This window comes from Lactuca serriola, chromosome 7 (assembly GCF_051521515.1).
Source record: "Lactuca serriola cultivar US96UC23 chromosome 7, Lser_US96UC23_V15, whole genome shotgun sequence".
Lineage (NCBI taxonomy): Eukaryota > Viridiplantae > Streptophyta > Magnoliopsida > Asterales > Asteraceae > Lactuca > Lactuca serriola.
In genome coordinates, this window is record NC_136414.1 from 191,261,203 (window position 1) to 191,278,732 (window position 17,530).

Genomic DNA, 17,530 nt, shown 5'->3' on the forward strand with positions numbered 1-17,530 from the left:
GTTAATAGAATTCCGCAAACTTTTATAAACAACTCTGATAATCCCATTATATTAGATGTTAGGAAATTCAGGTCGTTACAAAACATCTTTTAGATATTTCGATTCGTAATAGGTTTGGGAAGGATTCTTTTAGTGTGCTCAAGCCAATCCATTTATCATACCAGAATAAAGTCTCATTTCCTGAATTGACCTTCTTTTGGATTATGTCTTTAACATGTAAATTCTTCCTGATAAGATCATCTTTAATACAATATATGTTAATCTAGACCCCCAATATTTTTTTATAAGACAAGCAATAAACTGTTTTGTGGTTGAGATTATGTATCCCTTTAATTACATGGCTCCAAAGTGACGTTAGGGCTATTTTGATCCCACACCACCATTTAACAATGATTTAAATGTTGAGAGATCTTATAGAACCCACTCTTATGCCCCGATCTTCATAAGATGTGACCACTTTGTCCCAAGCCCACCCAATTAATTTTGTTTTTCTTACATCGCTCCCGCACAAAAAAACGTTTTCAAAGTTTCTCCAGCATATTGACTATCCCAGTTGAAGCCACAAATAAAGATAAGAAGTATGTAGGTAGATTTCCTATAACTAATTTGATTAGGGTGAGCCGATCACTGAAAGAGAGTGTTCGATTTCTAACTAGGTAGTTTAGAGTGAAATTTGTCAATAATCGGCTTCTAGTGTTTTTTGAGATTCATGTTAACTCCAATGGGTACCCCTACGTATGTGAACGGTAATGCGGTCGTGGCATCCCAAAATCAGAGTAAAAGTTTTGTTTTTCAAAAACAACCCAATGACATAGTTGTTTACAAAACATTGTTTCAAAAGTGATAGTCAATAATCAGCGTATCCCAAAATCCAAATAACATAAAATCCTAAGGATGTGCACGATCACACCTTCGCTTGCCACCATCAACTGAAGTGCCTGAAACAATAAACTGAAACTGTAAGCTAAAGCTTAGTGAGCTCCCCCAAAGTAGCACCACATAAACATATAACCAAACAGATATTATGTAACGCCCGTAGATCCGGGCTAGTTAACTTAGAGACGTTAAGCATCAAAAATGACTTTTCAATAGAATATTATTTAGAATGAATAATCTTAACTAAGTTTTGGTATATGTTACAAGGATTCCGTACAAATAAATAACGTTGAAATCCGAGTTATAACGAAGAAGTTATGACTTGTCGAAGTTTCGCGACAAAACCGGCACGACACAGCGCGACGTAAATAGTGAATTTACGTTGGAGAGATATTTGGCCTTAGCGATATAAATGAAGGCCATAGAATACGTTAAACCGAGAGCATGCGTAAAAAGAACGTCTAAATCTGACTTCGTATGAGGAAGTTATGATTTTTCGAAGTTTCAACATTAGCAGTATGCAGCCCGAAACTCGAGATTGAGGTCGAGTGATATTTAGCCAAAACTTTCTAAATGAGAATTGAAGATCTCATCAATAGTAGTCCAATGATAAAAAGACAGACGAAAATGGAGTTCAGATGAAAGAGTTATGAATTTCGAACGGAGTTTTCCTGTCCCGGCCTACTAAAAATAATATATTAATAATATATTAAAATTAAAGTTAAAATTAGCCGACTAAGTCTAAATGAAAGTTGTAGATCTTGTTTTTACCTACGCGTGGATATAAAGAACGTCGAAAACGGAGTTCGTATGCGGAGGTTATAATTTCACGAGGTGAACATATGATGGACATCTTCCAGGGCAAGTGGCCATGACGAACACAATGACGTATCAAGCTCATGAGGTGAATATTAGAAACTCACGAGGTGAGCAAGTTCACGAGGTGAACTCAGAAAATTCACCCTATAAATAGAAATCAAGGGTCAACCGATTTTGGTTGCTCCTTCTCATCTCTCCCACTCCCGATACTCTCTCTCTCTAAGCCCTATTTTATCCCTCCGAAGCCCCGGTATCTTTCCCGAGCCCCGAAGCAACTCCCGAAGCGCTAAGATCCCGAGAAGTGAAATTCCCGAGCCAAAGCTCTGCCTGCGAGAAGCCGATTTTTGTGAAGATCTTCCAGATCTACCGAAGAATACTACTTTTACAAGTCGTAGTGCTGTCCGAGCATCGTCTAATCATGTGAGTGTATAGTCCCTTTCATAAACACGATTTTAATACAAATATTGTTTGAATGTATTAATTATATGTTTGGTGTGAGTGTATAGTTACTTTCTTCTAACACATAAATATAAAGTATTATCTATGAAATACGTGCTATGTGTTATATATTATTTGTCTATTTGAGATGGGCTTGGAATTGATGTTTTTATACGGGTGTTAAATGATTTAAACCGTGTTTGTATTTATATCTACAAAATTGTTGGGTAGAACACAGGTAGATAGAATAGTTGGTGACGATGTGACTTTGTGCCTATTGATTAAAACCTTGGTGACGATGCGACTTCATGTCTATTGAGTTAAACCTTGGTGACGATGCGACTTCGTGCCTATTGAATAAGCCTTGGTGACGATGCGACTTCGTGCCTATTTAATAAATCTTGGTGACGATGCGACTTCGTGCCTATTTAATAAACCTTGGTGACGATGTGACTTCGTGCCTGTTGTGTAAACCCTGGTGACTATGAGACGTAGTGCCTATCGTATGAACCCTGGTGACTATGTGACGTAGTGCCTGTTGTATAAACCGTGGTAGCAAATGGACTTTGTGTCAGTTCCTTAGGTAAATCCTTAGGAATGAATGAATGAAGGATAGTTGGTTCTTAGGGTAAACCCTTGAGAGAATAAAGGATATATGGGGATGGGTATTTGGGTTGATTGTTTGATAATTGAATATAATAAATTTATTATTGTGGGTTGAAAACCCTATATGCTCACCAGGCTCCCAAACCTGACCCACTCAGTTTTCTTTGCATTACAGGTAATGACACAAGGGTATAAGTTGATGGACTTGACGAGAGATTTTGGATTATAGATCAGTAGTTATAAATAATTGTTGTAAGGTCTATTTTATATTGTTTATGCTTTTGGTCTGTATCTTTTGGTCTGTATCGGAACATGACATCCCGAGGTTTTATTATTAAATAAAAAAAATACGTTCTCTTTGAGAAATGTTTTGATAAGTTATTATCATATCTTGTTTTGGGAACAAATTACACAACCGTTTTCTTTAAATGATTACTTTTATTTTAAAACAAAGCATAAACGAATTGGTTTTTTTTTGCCGTGAAATTGGGGATGTCACATATTAATACAACCTCTAAGTTGGATTACCCATTGTCCACAACCTTGCGATTGGAATGCCCTGGCCCACAACCTTTCGGTTGGCTTGCCAATACATACTAGGTCCACAACCTCCTAGTTGGATTAAACCTGGCCCACAACCTCCCGATTGGAATGCTCCGGCCTGTTGACTGACAGCACAAAGCAGTATAGTCTCAACCCTACCATACCATGTCGACATATACATAACAAATAATATATAGACAACAACAGATAATCATATAACTAGTTAATAGAAAACATGCAAATCTACAGATCACTACCTCATAGGAACATCTTATATACTAGGACACAAATCTAGCAGATCACTACAACATATCAACATCCTGTATACCATGATATAGATCTAACAGATCGCTACAACATAGCAACATCCTATATACCAAAATACAAATCTAATAGATCACCACAACATAACAACATCCTATATATCAGGATATAGATCTAACATATCACTACATCGTAACAACATCCTATAGGCTAGGATATAGATATAGCAGATCACTACAATATAGAAACATACTTAATACCAATAATCCAAGGAATACATAATTGTATATACTCAAAGGAATTGTAAGACCCTAATCTGTCATGTGTATCAATCAGATCCGTTTGATGGTGCGGAATCCCAATCAAACGGATGATGTCAGATCAAATAAAAGAGAAGGAGAAGAAGAAGAATATGAATCTTTGTATGAATTGATATGAATGAAGATCCGGATACAAAAGATTCACACACACATAAATGCTCTTGTTTCTCTCTGTCCGTAAACTCTCTAGGGTTTATCAATCTGTACTCCTCACCTAACACCTCTATTTATACTTGGAATATGGGCCGGATAACACATGCGCCGTAAATGAGTTTACGGCCGTAAACTAGACCATAAATTCATAAAATATTACACAAAAATATAATTGCCCAGAAAAGCAAAGTATAAACCATATTTTGACCTAACAATCTCCCCCTTGGTTTATAGCTTTCTTTTCTTAATTGACCCAACAAGCTCCCCCTAAAAAGTAGTTGGCTTTCTTGATAATCTTCATTGGGAACTTGGCTTTAGCATTAATCTTCAAATTCTTCACGACTTCAAGATGAACTTGATGAATCTTCAATGAATGACTTCATCTTGAGCAATTGGGCTTTTCTTCAGAATTTGGTACTGAACGCACGTTGGGTGAGGAGGCTTGATGTACCGATTCTTGAAAGATAGCGCTTTCTGCTTGAGAATCTTCAGAGAGAACATCAGAGAGAACAAATCTTCTGGATCACTTCAGCAGGTACGAAGATAGCAGCAGACTGATTGAGGAGGCTTCAGTGCAATCTGTCACATAATCTTCAATTTCAGCTTCACCTTGCTTCTGGGGTTGAAAGATTGAATTTGAAAGAATAATCTTCATTTCTTGCTCCTTCGAGTGAGAATTCTTCGATGCTCATGTACGAAGCCTTTGGCTCAGAAATCTTCAACACAAACTCCATGAGTTTCATCTTCACCTGAAATCACTTTTCAAGACAAAACAAAACTAAAAGAAAATTTAGCACATAAATAAAAATAGAAACAAAAATATTTTTGGATTTTTGATTTTTCTGAACAAGAAATAAAACAGAAATAACACTATTTTTGGATTTTTAATTTTTTTGATTTTTCTTTGATTTTTGAATTTTTTTATTTTTTTATTTTCATTATTTTTAATTTTTAATTCTCCCCTAATATTTAAATTAGAAGAAACTATGACAAATTTAACAAAAATAAAAATGATATCTAACTTTAAGAGTGATTTGGGATCAAAGTTTTTAGACAACCTTTATCCACTTGTCGGTACCTTCCATATTCACATATTTGTCTGGTCGATCGTCAGTATTGTGGTCCACTTAAACACGAAAAATTTGTGACAGATTTATGATATACTATTTGTTACAAGACAAGGTGAACTTAAAAACCTAAAATTTATATCTGATCCTAATTTCTTAGATACTATATCTTAAGGTCCATTCATCTGACGACGACCAGGGATATTGTTGTCCACCTAAATCGAGCAGCGAGATCTATAGACAGTCTGTATGAGTTCAATTTTAAGTGTACTAGAACGTGTTTCACGCTTCCTGATATGCCCAAGCCATCAAGAACTTCCAGAGTACTCCTTACACCGGGTGAGCAGACAACCATTCAGAGAGAGAAGAGATTCAGAATTCTATTGCTAACTACTTCAGAGGGGTTGAGAAGAAGAATGTTGCATATGTTGTGTACCAGGTCGGATTAGAAGTCGCGCAAAGGAGACAGCATATGGCTAACAGATAAGAAGTATTTCATATATATATATATATAGCCTGCAGAGAAATAGAGTTGCATATGTTGTGTACCAAGTCGGATTGGAAGTCACGCAAAGGAGACAACATATGACTAACAGACGGAAAGAAAGAAAATGATATTCTACAGACCTAATTTATCGGAATTTACCAGTCCCCCCATCCAACCGAAATTAAGGACAAAATCCGCACATCGAGGAAAAGTTAAACCACGGTTCCAAGTACGGGTTCAATTAATGTGACGAGTAGATTCCCATATATATCTCCCTGCTCAACCTATCTGAGTGTCATATTTTCAGGCTGAACGTATCTAATTAGGTCAAGATTTGTCAAGTCTATAAATTTCTTAAGTTCAACTCTCCCTAGTCAAGTCCATTTAAAAATTTTCGTGCCTACCGACACATCAAACTAGAGCATAGACCCTTCAACTTTGGGTACGTTATGCAGACTCAGGTTGCCTGTTATCACTACATAATATCACTTCCCAAAACATCTCCCTCAAGCACATTTCATAAACAACTTATGTTTTTTTTATTTTCTGATTTTCTAATCTTTTTGGATTTTTTAAAATTTTCTAATTTTTTGTTTTGTTTTTATTTCTCCCCCTAAATTTGTGCATAGGAGAGAAACGAAAGTGAATGCACAAATTTAAAGTATCCTAAAACAAAAATTAGTCTTTAAAGTGAATCAGCTTAAGAAAAACTCAGGAGTATAGAGAAGAAAATGCAAACCGTAATTCACCGATTGAATCTGCATCCAGAAGGTCTAAGAACAGCATGCATAATCTCAGAACAGATCCGAAAATTCTTCATGTCATTAAGCACTAACCCCATGTGATCCCTTCTTTCCTTTCCCGCAAAGGACACAAACTCTCGAACAAAGTTATGAGTGCTGTATATTTGAGAGATGTCCCCTATCATATGCCAGGAGCAGCCACTACCAACAAACCGAAGTCTGATGATATGCCTCCATAGCTGCTCCGACACAAAGCGGGATTAATTGGTCTTTGGAACCCAGTCCATTTTGAAACTGGGTCGACCTTTGTCATCCTTGCACGTTACTCTCTCCCATGACATGTCCTGTTTATCACAAATATAATACACAGAAATATTAGAATCGTTAGTTGATTTGGGAGATTGAGCCTTCGGAACCCATTTGTAATTGGGTTTAACCCATTTCTTTTTCGATCCGATGGGAGGCTCAGTACTTGCTTTTGAACATGATGTCGGCCGTTGAGATGACTTTGATCTAACCGGTCTTGTTTCACTGGAGCATCTCTTGGATTGGACTTCTTGGCCGACGTTCCCTCCTTGTCCTTGGAATTTTGATTCTTGGCCTTGTGAAATTGATTCTTGGCCTTCTGCGCGTTCCAATCGCTATTGTCTGAACATGACCTTGAGGGGTTTCTTTTGAAGTATCTCCCTCTTGGCGCGTTCTGCCATCCTTGTGCATAGTAGGGAACATATGCGCGATTTGGACAGTTTTGGACAATTACATCAGCAAGACTAAGATGATTGAGATCTTTTGTCTTCTTGATGATAGCCACATTCATATCCCACAATTTTGGAGGTGAATTTAGCAGCTTTTTGTTTATCTCGGACTTAGTCAAGAAGATCTCGGCTATATTAATCTCAGTAGTGAGTGTAGTGAATCGATGCAACTGAGCTTCGAGGGTTTCTTCAGGGATATAATCGAAAATGTTGAAATTTTGTCTTAACATATCCTGATGACTGTCTTTCATGTTTTCAAGTCCCTCGTAAGCCTTAAAATCAATTAAAAAAACACAACTAGAAGCTAAAATAAAACTTAAAAGTCAAACCCTTTGATTATAAACCTCAAAAGTCAACCTTAAAAGTCAAATTTAAAAAGTTAAACTCAAAATTCAAACTTGAAAAGTCAAACTTAAAAGTCAAATTTAAAAAGTTAAACTCAAAAGTCAAACTTAAAAGTCAAACCGAAAAATTAAATTTGAAAGTTTAAAAGTTAAACGAAAAAGTCAAAGTTTAAAGTTAAAGGTCAAACCTAAAAGTCAAAATCAAAATTTTAAATAAAAAATCAAAAATAAAAGTTAAAAATAATAATAATTTTTTTTAAATTATATTATTATTATTATTATTTTATTATTATTTATTTATTAATTTATTTATATTATTTTTTATTTTGGATGAAAATGTAATTTAAAAAGAAAAGAAAATTGATTTTTGGCTGAAAGTGTTAAATCCTAAAAGTAGGAACCGAGAAAGAGAACTTTAAGAATTAAGAACGGAAGTACAATATCATCTTGCAATGCAGTTGTGCTGGTAGCACGCTTAGTTGTGTTGGCAGCAGACCCGGGTTCGATCCCTGTCACCTCCAATTTTGCTTCCTTTTTTACTGATACGAGGATGCTGAGTGCGAAGCCTGTCCGAACGCCGGCAGTGAACTGTTTCCGGCAGTAAGCTCCGGTCGAAAACCCTTTAACGATTACGTGAAAAACAACGATTTTTCGACTTTAAAGCTCCAAAACTTGATCAAAAACCTTTTTTTATGAAAAACACGAAGAACAAACCCCCCTTATTTTTGCGAGATCTATCCAAAAACGCAAGAATATTTCGAAAATAAGATCAAATAATGCTCCAAATCTGACAAAATTGACTGATACAACTTTGCTCTGATACCAATTGTAAGACCCTAATCTGTCATGTGTATCAATCAAATCCGTTTGATGGTGCGGAATCTCAATCAAACGGATGATGTCAGATCAAATAGAATAGAAGGAGAAGAAGAATAATATGAATCTTTGTATGAATTGATATGAATGAAGATCCGCATACAAAAGATTCACACACACACACACATAAAAGCTCCTGTTTCTCTCTGGCTGTAAACTCTCTAGGGTTTATCAATCTGTACTCCTCACGCTAACATCTCTATTTATACTTGGAATATGGGCCGGATAACACATGGGCCGTAAATGAGTTTACGGCCGTAAGGTGTTTACGGCCGTAAACTCAGCCGTAAACTAGACCATAAATTCATAAAATATTACACAAAAATATAATTGCCCAGAAAAGCAAAGTATAAACCATATTTTGACCAAACAGGAATACATAATTGTATAGAAGATCACTACAATATAGAAACATACTTAATACCAATAATCCAAGGAATACATAATTGTATATACTCAAAGGTGAGGTAGACACCCGGACAAGTAATCCTACTCTAGAGCCACAACCAAACAAGAAACATGCAATAAAGCCTAGGTCAAGAGTCCCCAGTTTATCCTAAATTACAATATACAATCCCTATGGTATCCTTCTACTAAAAGATAATCAAAACTAGTGGGCCGGTATTGGTGTCTTCGACCTACGTGTACAATGAGGCAAAACTCACACGAAATGAAGAAACCCAAAAAGTTGAGATTCATTTCCCTTTCTGCACTTCATGCTCCCGCGAATCCGCTAATCACCAAATAAAGTAAAACCTTAACTAATAGTCCAAAACCCTCAAGTTTTACCTAAATTCAGACTTGGTCGAAAGTCAAAAGTCAACAAATTCAAAGTCCATGGCAGTTACGTACACCGAGCGTACGCGACCCGATCTTATTTATCCATTAAGTACTTTATCACTTAAGACCTTTTGTCCAAAGCTCAGATCTAGTCTCAAATCATTGACTTAAGTCATAAAGTTTCTACCTTTATGACTTTCCATGGCTAAAAAAGGTCCAAAAACCAAAACCCTAACTTATTAATTCATTAAGACATCATAACTCTTACATGGAAGGGATAGAAGGACCAAGATCACATTTTATGGTTCCTAATAGCTTCATAATGGATAATTTTTTTAAATTTATCCATTAGAATGGTCTCAACAAATAAGATATAGTCTTTAAGTCTCAAAGGAACCAAAAGTGCATCTTTTTCAACTTAATCCATGAAGTCCAAGTCTCCAACCTTCAGATCTAAATCAATATGATGTTTAGATGGATAAAGTTTCCAACTTTATTCATAACAGGTCACAAACTTTCAAGATCTAAAATTTATGCACTTAAAGTGACCAAAAGCTCATAACACTCAAAGCTAGCTAGATCTAACAAATGAATCATCAAGATTCAAACTTTATACCTCCTGAAGAAAGATCAAGGTGAACAAGGTTTGGATCTACAAGCTCCAATGCAACCAATGCTTCTCTAATGAGCTCATTCTTCTCCAAGATACACCAAGAACACTCCAAAGTACTTAAAAACATATTCTTTTGCTTACAAGGCTCAAACTATGGTTAGGGTTTCAAGGGAGGACGTTGAAGGGGTGGAGGATGAGAATGGAAAAGGTTTGGGGAGTTAGGAGCTTAAATAGGACTCAAAATCCTCAAATTAGGGTTTTCCATCTGGTCGTGTACGCCCAAAATACTAAGTTGGGCCTCCGCGATTTTCCATGTGTAGTACGCCCAGCGTACACCTTGTACGCCCAACGTACTAGACTAAACCCAAACCTCCCTATCTTCGAACAATCAAAACTTCTTCATTATAACTCCTATTTTGATGATCTTTATATCCAATAAAGGTGTTGAAGAGCCCCACAATATTATCTAAATATCTTGGACTAAAAACTTCTCGAACAAAAATCCATATTTCATGCAAGAACCGGGGCCTATGACATTTCCCTTTCGACCCTTTGGCCCAAAACACAATTTAAAGGTTAAATATCTTAACTACCATTACCACCTTCCAAAAGGACTAAAAATTTCCTCCTTAAGGCCCAAAGCCTTACACAATCAACTTTCGGCCCACCACCCAAAAATGGCAGGAAACAATATGTTACAATGGCAGGTTCAAATCCAAGGACGGATGCCCATCGTACGGTTTTTTTCATACGAGCCCCAATGCATAATACTTTTGATTTATTGAAGTTTACTTTAAGACTAGAGGATACATATAAACATTGGAGTAAGCGAGTAAAGTTTTTGATGTTATTTCACTAACACTCCTCAATAAAAAGTGTGTCGTCCTCATAGAAAAGGTGGGATATCATAGTCTTGTTGTGTGGCATTTTTAAACCTTTTAAAATGCCCTTCGCACATGCAGTTTTCATCGCAACGTTAAGACCCTCCATAGCTATTATGAATAGATAAGGAGAGAGAGGATGAATAGATAAAGAGAGAGAGGATTGCTTTGTTTATGAATAGATAAGGAGAGAGAGGATGAATAGATAAAGAGAGAGAGGATTGCTTTGAGGATTCCAAACAACCCCTGATCCACATATTCCATTTCTTTCCATATCTCATTTGCATAAGAACGGAATCCAAGTAATCCCAATTGATCTAATGAAAATCTTTGTCAAAATCTACCTTAAAAAGAGCACCTTTTTCTTTGTTGCTTTAGCCCATGAACAAGTTTCATTAACAATAAGTGGTCCGTCAAGAATATCCCATCCATCTATGTAAGCAAATTGCACCTCGTCAATGTTCTGACCATTAACCAATTTCAATTGTGTCGCTAAGATTTTTGCAAAAATTTTATATAACCATCCAACAAGATAAATTGGCCTGTAATCGCTAAGTTTCTAAGGATCTTTGATTTTTTGGATAAGTGAGATGAAAGACGAGTTCCATCCATTGGCTAGTTTTCCATATCGTTCAAAATATTTGACAAACTGAAATATGTCTCCTTGAATCATGTTCCGATAGGATTTTAGGTATTTACATGTGAATCCATCCGGTCCCATTTCTTTGTCATTACCACATGACCAAATCGCTATTTTAATTTTATGAAGGGGGATAGGAGCTTCCAGTGACCGACTATCGGATGTGGACAAGGGACGAAAACTAGGGTTGATAAGCTTGGGTCGGGTAACCCACTTCTCATGAAAAAAAATTTGAAAGAAACTGAAAGCTTCTTATTTGATTGTACTTACATTAATTATCCAGCATCCATTGGTCATAAGGTCGTGAATCCAATTTTTGTTATTGACGTAATCGTGATAGAATTTCGAATTCTTGTCCCCGTCCACTACCCACTTTATGTGTGATTATTGTTTTAAATAGAGTATAGCCATTTTCTCCAATTGAATTATCTTTTGAAGCCAGCTTCGACTCACTATAATTTCATGATCCATGACTAAACTCGTCTCTTCTATTGAGCTCATCCAATCTTGTTTTAAGTCTCCGGAGTTCTAATCCCTCGGTGGGGTGATCAACCAACCTCTATTTCTTTATTTATGTTTTTAGATGTTTAAGTTTAGTTGCAAGATAAGCTTCAGAGATTCCAAAGCCAATAAAGTTGGTCCATGTCGATAGAAAAATCGGCCCATATCCATCTCTGAGCATCTAGGAGGTAAAAAACCTAAAGGGGTGAGACCAAAATCATGGTGTGTGGTGTTAATGAGAATGGGGAAATGATCTGTAAATTACCGAGGGTGAGCAAGATAGGAAGTCGATGGGAACCTAATAATGAATTTATCATAGAGAAGAAATCGATCCAGCCTACTTAATATAACATAATCTTGGAAAAAGTAGGTGTACCGATGACCCCTATCCTGAGATCATGTAGTCCAGCATCTCAAATAAACTTGTTAAAACCAGCAGCCTTCTGAAAACAAAATTGTGAATTGAATCGCTCCTCTAGTTTTCCATCAGCATTGAAATCTCCCAATAAAATCCAAGTACACTGTATTCATTTTTTATTCCCATTAAGTTATCCCAAAGTTTCATTTTCTCTATAAGAGAGTGAGGCCCATACGCATTTGCTATTATGGTATATCCATGAATTTCAACCAAATTTCCAATTGTAATCAGAAAATGTTTGGACTTTATCACCTGTGTAACATTAAACATTTTATTTTCCCAAATACTTAGAAGTCTGCCAGACCTTTCAGTAGAATGAACTCCATCGTGACCGAAGTCTTTTAAATCCTAACACCCATTCAAATTGATGTTATCAGCATCCAGAAATTGTGTCTACTGTATGCCAAAAAAGAAATATTATGATGAACTTTTAATCTTCTAACCCACATAATTTTGTGGACTTCCCCTAATTCCTCTAATATTTAACGATATGCAATTCATTGGACACATTTATTCTCACCAATTTCAACTTCAACTTTGTGAAGAATTAGATTCCCATCCTCGATGTCAAAACCCAACACTTTCCCAATCTCAACTGTTCTAGTGATTTCTTTTGTGGATGTAATGTTGTTGTCACAACTAGCTTTTCGCTAGGAAATTCTATACTTTTGTAAACATCATTTATTGTGATACATGTAATTCTTATTTAATATCATGCACTATGCTCAATCAATGACAACAAACTTAATCAAGATTCACAAGTAAAGTTCAAAACTCTATACAAAACGTTTCAAATAGTCAACTAAGGGTTGAAAACCCTAAGAATCCTGGTTCAAGTTTATGATGGACTAGGATTTTCTTATTGGGCCTAATGGACCAATAAACATTCAATTTGACTAGTTTGGGCTTAGAACCCTTAAATGGGCTCTAAATGAACCCACATTTAAAAAACTTACTATTTTGGGCCGTGTGGGCCTAAAATGGTTTAGTTTAGCTCTAATGGGCCTCGTTGGGTCATAAATGACTCCAATTACCCTAATGGGTCGTAAACCTTTTTAATTAGCCTTAATGGGTCGTGAACTCCCATAAAAGGAGCCTAATCGGCCGAGAGCTAATTAATGGGGCCACATAGGATCATGACCAAGCATGTAAGGCCCAAGTCACCCATCCTTCTTCTCTTCTTAGCCTTTCTCGGCCCAATTATGTAAAAAAAAGATTTGCATGAAAAGAGGTGGTGACACCTCATTTTTATTTTGAGGACAACCAAGTTAATTACATAACATGCATCTAAGCAAGACTTTAGCCATGGAGTAATAACCTAATTGAAAACCCCTCCCCTCTCTTCTTATTATCTTCGACCGAGACCTCACACTCACCACCATCTTCATATTACTTCAAACACTTACAAGAAATCTCTTAAGAACTCCTTCATCGTCTTTTAAAATTTCGAAAATTAGAGTGTGTTTCAAGAGGTTCTTCATCAAAGCTCACCACAATTAGTAAGTTTTAGTTAGAACTTCATGGTTTTAACTCCAATTTACACCTTAAATCTCTTCTTAACCCACATTAGTTCATGATCCACACTCTAGAACTTCATAGAACTCGAGATCAACTCAAGGGAAGCTTGGTAGGGCCGAAACCTCACTATTTTCTTCACCAAACCGAGAACAAACAACCCAGGTGAGTTCATACCCCCTTGTTTTCAGTTTTATAAGGTTTTGGAGGAGAATACAAGTTGTTATGTGCTAGATCTATGTATTTATGCACGTCTATGTGTGTTTTCTTTATTTATATTGTATAAAAGTGATGGAATGCTATAGATCTCCAAATCTTAAAAAAAAAAATAGGTGAGATATGTGAACTAAAAACACTTCATACAACTTACTATAAAGATAAATGTGTTAAAAATATGGAGATCCATGAGAAACTAAACAAAATCTTGAAAAAGGACCACCTTTGACAAATAATCAAAAAGATAAGTCCTCATTGGCATTTTCGGTTTTTACAAGGGTCACAAGAGTCAAATTACTTTAAAAATGGGTCATTATGATATTTATGACTTTAAAAGGGTCAAAAGTGTAATTTTTCGCATAATGGGCCACCTTATGGGCCTTATGGTTTTCTTGGGCTTAAAGTGCAAAAAATTAATTTTTGTGGACTAAAATGTCATTTTATACAAATATAAGTCAAGAATGTAAATTTATGGATATAGGGGTTGAAAATGTCACTTTCCTCGAATTTGGGCCAAAAATGCTATTTTTATAAAAATTGGGCCGAAGTTGTCATTTTTATCAAAAAAATGGGCTAAAAATGTAATTTTTGTAGAAATGAGTTGAAAACAGCAAAATTTATATATTTGGGCCAAAAATGTTCATTTAGATATATTTGGGTCAAAAATGTTAAATTAGATTTAATTGGGCTGAAATTGTAAATATTTATGAATTTTGGGCCGAAAATAAAATTTCAACCAAAATGGGCCACAAATGGTCATTATATTTGAATTAAGCCCATAAATTGAAGACTTTTAGTCTAAAGGGATCTAAAGTGTCAAATTTTCCAAAAATGTGACTAAAATGTATATTTTCGGTCTGGTGGGCCAAAAGTGTCACTATTACAAAAATTATATATTTTGGTTGTCTTGGTAATACCTCGAGCTAAAACAAACAACAAAATAATAATGGATGGACGAAATGCATCGATAACAATTTTTATTGGGTCTAATACTCTCGTTACATGGCCAATGGGCCTTAGGCGCCCATTTAAGTGTATATTGGGCCTAATATTTTCCATGACATGTTTATTGGGCGTTGCGGCCAATTTACATGTTAATTTGGGTCTGAACTATGGATCACATGTTTACTGGGCCTTAGTGGTTCATTTACATGCTTATTCGACTTAAATTACCCTTTTACATGTTTATTGGACCTTACTGGTCCATTTACATGCTAATTGGGTTTGGACTGGAAATCACATGATTAGTGGATCTTAACTATCCCTCTTCATATCCATTGAACTTCATATATTCATATACATACTTTTGGATTTGAAAACTTAAAACATACACGTAAACATTATACTCGGTGCAATACATTAATCATGAACAAGTTGAGAATTTAGTGAGACTTGTCGGTTGACACATTTGAGTGTATGATCGTAGTCTATAGTTATAACCAAAGTCTCCAGGAGGGAGAGCGAGAGTTTGTGTATAGATCTATACGGGGTGACTCCCTACGCCTTAGCTGTTCGCTATAGCTAGACTAGGCCAGTCTAGGGCGACAAACCTTACCTACATCAAAATCGGCGCCTAAAAACGCCAAGATAGGCGAATTAGTCATTATCAAGTCTGGTTGTAACGACTCACTTAGAGATTAACTCCATCAAAGATTTCAGTATATTTATACAAATCTTGACAATACTAAAAACATACATACATCGATACTCGGTCTTGGGATTTTATGATTACGATACTTTTATAAGCAGAAATGTCGGATTTTCTGGGATAAATACTATTATACATTATTTACTTATAGCAGAAGACACAAGATTTTCTAGGTTGCATTTCATATACATTTCTAAAAACAGAATACACACATGCATTAATACTTGATTTTGATACATTACTTTCAAACTACTTACAGAAAATAGTGGAATTTCTGGTGTTTTACGAACTATTCGAAACTTTTCATGCAAACATGCTTATGAATTCACCAACATTATATATATTGACGTTTTCAAAATGACTTGTATTCTCAGGAAATCGTTAAGTGGAAGGTTAGCAGAGAATGGGAAACTTATTGTATTTTGTTATCATCATACTTTTAACGCTTTGGTCATGTAACTTAAAATATTGTACTTGATGTACACAACATAAGTTGTATTATTTTATGCATGGTAATGATGATGTTATGTTTCATTTATATTCATTGTGATGATATTTCATGATGATGTCACACACAAGCCCCCAGACGTTTCCGCCGTCTGGTTCGGGGGTGTGATAGTTGTGGCCTTTACTATTAAATTGACTTGTCAACATTAATGTTTCAAAGTGAGGCTTGATAAATTAAGTTGCAATTCCATTGAATTCATCCAAACATTTATAAAATTAGGTTTAAAATTGCCACTAATGCGTATGAGTTCAAATACAAGCTTAAAATCCAATATTTGAGAACTTAGAAGTTATTAACCTTGTGATTTGAATTCAACAAGCAATTAGTGACTCTGAATCATCATTCAATGAAAAAAATAACCATCAATTTAGAAATCCAATTGGTAAACTTGGAATTCTTACAATATAAGGTTCAAAAACCTCAACTAACATTCATTACTCAAAAACAACTACACTAATGACTTTATGAAGCTAGATTTATAACCTAAACACGGATTCATCATTAAAATTACAATCTAAATCACAAATCCTATATTAAATCAAACTTTTGATGGATTCTTAATTAATTTTATTTAATTTGCATTAAGAATAAATTTTATTTTGTACACAATATCATAAAAGGGTTAAAACTCCTAAACCATAAATTTTGAGTGTTACATATTGAATCACTGAAAAATATAGTTACACCAATATGAATAATTTCATGCACCCATGGATCGTTTAAGGGCCTATAGTGTACCATACATGAGGTTTTCATCATTCATGTTGATGTCGTTTCACTTAAAACTACTCTAATTTTAGTCAATAAATGGTAGTTTGTGTTTATCAAACTAAAATAACAAAATGAAATAGACAAAGAGGCTAAAGCCTACTTTCCAAAATGTTAGTGTCATGGTTACGAAATGTACCCATAACAAAGGTTTATTGATTACTTGCTTGCAACATAATCATGTTTCTCTGTGGTCGATCCATAAGTATAAAAATATGATCATTTTCATTTTTTCACGGTGAAAAGGACATCATATGGCAATGAGAATGAACTTTTGAAATGTGGACCTTTTTATTACCCTTGATTTTGACACCAAGTTTTTTTTCTCAATTATGTCGTTACATTTACAATTTTGTTGCAATGTTAACTACTTGACTGATTAAGGAGATGTTATTGTGGTTTAAAATCTCTATTTGTGAAACAAATAAATGAATGTCGATCAAATGGTTCAAACTCACATACAAATCAGCGAAAAGGGCCTATTCACCATTTTAGGAGATGTTATTATGGTTTAGAAGCTCAATTTGTACAACAAGTAAATGAAGACCGCTACAAGGTTGATTTGTATAAAAAATAAATGAATACACTTAAAAGGTCGATTTATTTGTACAACAAATAAATTAAGATCCCTACAAGCTTGCTTCAAAACAAATTAACCGGTTACCATTAATTTAGCATATTACCAATTAAATGACATGACAATATTGTGATACGAAAGCCACGTAAGATCTTATGTGGTAGGATTGAGTTT